Genomic DNA, 2612 nt, shown 5'->3' with positions numbered 1-2612 from the left:
GGTTGTTACATTCTCTGAGCCAGGAGAAGGCTATATAAGCCCTGATGGGAGGCTTTGTTTTGGGACTCACTTTGAGAAGTGTCCTGTGATCTGATCTGGATTCTGGGAAGCCGTTGTTGAGAGTCCCCCGGCTTTGAAAAACCCAGAACGTGGAAACCCAGATGTTGACTGGGTATGGATGTAATGGTTGGACAGTTTGGAAATCTGTCTACTTGATGTTTCTGTCTTGATAATTATGCCTGTATACTTTGAGGTTCAGGGTGCTGACCTTTTCTCCTGAACAAGGTAAACGATATATGTCTGACTGATTAAAGTAAGCTTGTTAACCCATTTTGAGTTGCTTTCCTTTAACAAAGCAGATCCAAGAACCTGTGGTAGCTGCAAACCCTGAGGACGCTTGGGGTGCTTGCTGCTACAAAATGGCGCTGTGAGCAGGATCTGCAGAGTAAAAGGAAAGTATGGGGGCTGGGATAATTGTTTGTTTCCCAGTTGTGGTAGCTGTGATTCTGTGGAGCTGTGGAGCAGGAGAGAAGAATGGCCTGCATGTGGACTTCGCTGAGCTGAGAGCGGGAATGGTGAGCTGCCTGCATCGGGACCTGGGCAGAAGCCAGGAGCGGCAGCCGCCTGCAGGAGGAGAAGGAGCCCAGGAGTTCGGAATTCAGCCACAGGAAAAGATAAGAACTGAGCAGCAAAGCAGGGGCACTGAGTGTGTTTCCTGGCTGCATCCCACAGTTTGGGACCCAGGGGGAGGATGGACTTCTGACTGTGGTGGGTGGGATGAAGTGCCTTGGATCCCCAGGGACCCCACCTTGTTGGTTTTGTTGCCCAGACCCCTCTCTGCTGGGAAGCTGGGGCTGGAGCTGTGTGAGGGGAAGGACACTCCCCTCCCGCCAGAACTTTATTTGAACTCTTGTTCTGAATTGAAGTGATAATGCTATGTACTTTGTGTTTGTTTAAGGCCCAGTGGCCACTTTGGTAACTTTAGTTCTGTACTTTGACAATGTGACCTAAGAAATGTTCAGAGCTGATTCAAAAGTAAATTGTCTATGCTATGGGCATGAAAGATCTTGGGGCCGAATGTAATAAGAATGTAAATTTTAAAGATCTTCCCTGCCCCTAGGCTAATGTGCACCTGAAGCCTGGGGTGGGAGGCTTGTTTTTCAGTAGATACTTTTTGATTGGCCAGTGGGTCAATAAGGTTGTTACATTCTCTGAGCCAGGAGAAGGCTATATAAGCCCTGATGTGTAGCTTTGTTTTGGGACTCACTTTGAGAAGTGTCCTGTGATCTGATCTGGATTCTGGGAAGCCGTTGTTGAGAGTCCCCCGGCTTTGAAAAACCCAGAACGTGGAAACCCAGATGTTGACTGGGTATGGATGTAATGGTTGGACAGTTTGGAAATCTGTCTACTTGATGTTTCTGTCTTGATAATTCTGCCTGTATGCTTTGAGGTTCAGGGTGCTGACCTTTTCTCCTGAACAAGGTAAACGATATACGTCTGACTGATTAAAGTAAGCTTGTTAACCCATTTTGAGTTGCTTTCCTTTAACAAAGCAGATCCAAGAACCTGTGGTAGCTGCAAACCCTGAGGACGCTTGGGGTGCTTGCTGCTACACCTCTGCAGCATCTCTGGAATATGCCCCCTTCTCTCCTCTGACAAGGGAAGACTGGTGCCAGTCACCTCACCCCTGGACTGTTGCAGTAGCTGCTGGGGGTCTTCCTCCCACAAGTCTCTCTCCACTCTAGTCCATCCTCCATTCAGCCACTAAAGTGATCTTCCTAAAGCACAAGTTTGACCATGCATCACCCCCCCCCTTCCCAGGGACTCCCTAGATAGGGATCTCCCACGATCAAATATAAAATATTCTGGCATTCAAAGCCCTTTATAACTCCCACACCTTTTCAGTCTTCTTACACCTTACTCCCCAATTCTGTGATTCTCCTTGCTGTTCTTGGCACAAGATACTCCATTTTCTCTCCCCACCCCCACCCCCCCAAGCCTGGAAAGACATTCCTCCTCCTCTCCCCATTCTGACTTCCTTTCAGGTCCTTCTGTAGGAAGCCTTTCCTAGTCCCTCTTAATGCTAGTACTTTTCCTTCTATTAATGACTTCCGATTCATCCTGTCTATATCCTGTTTGCAGGTTGTAGCCTTCATTAGACTGTGAGCTCCTTGAGGGCAGGAACTGTCTTTTGCCTCTTTGTATTCTCAATGCTTAGCACCATGCCTGACATAGAATAGTAGTATAGTAATAATATAGAATAGTAGATTCTTAACATTTAGGGTCTCATTAATATGATTCAACATTCTAAGTGGGGGAAGACAACAATAAAAAGGGACCCAGAAGGGGGTGAGAATACCTGTAGGGTGGGAACAAAGCTGCTGTGGAGCAGAGAATGAGTCTGGGCATGAGAGAGTCAGAGGCCTGGCTGCTAGCTTTGCAAACCTAAGTACACAGAGCCAGAGGATGTACTCTGGTAGAGCCCCTTGTAGCTTTGCATGAATGCTGGCAGAGATCTCTGTTTAGAGATGCTCACAATTCATGACAAAGACATATTAGATACAATGTCCACTCTGATGGAAGAATTCCAGAGTGGTTCTTGCTGGTGAGGA

This window comes from Petaurus breviceps, unplaced genomic scaffold (assembly GCF_028583685.1).
Source record: "Petaurus breviceps papuanus isolate PSGF00001 unplaced genomic scaffold, PetGlider_PUasm1.0 90317, whole genome shotgun sequence".
Lineage (NCBI taxonomy): Eukaryota > Metazoa > Chordata > Mammalia > Diprotodontia > Petauridae > Petaurus > Petaurus breviceps.
This window is presented reverse-complemented; position numbering follows the sequence as displayed.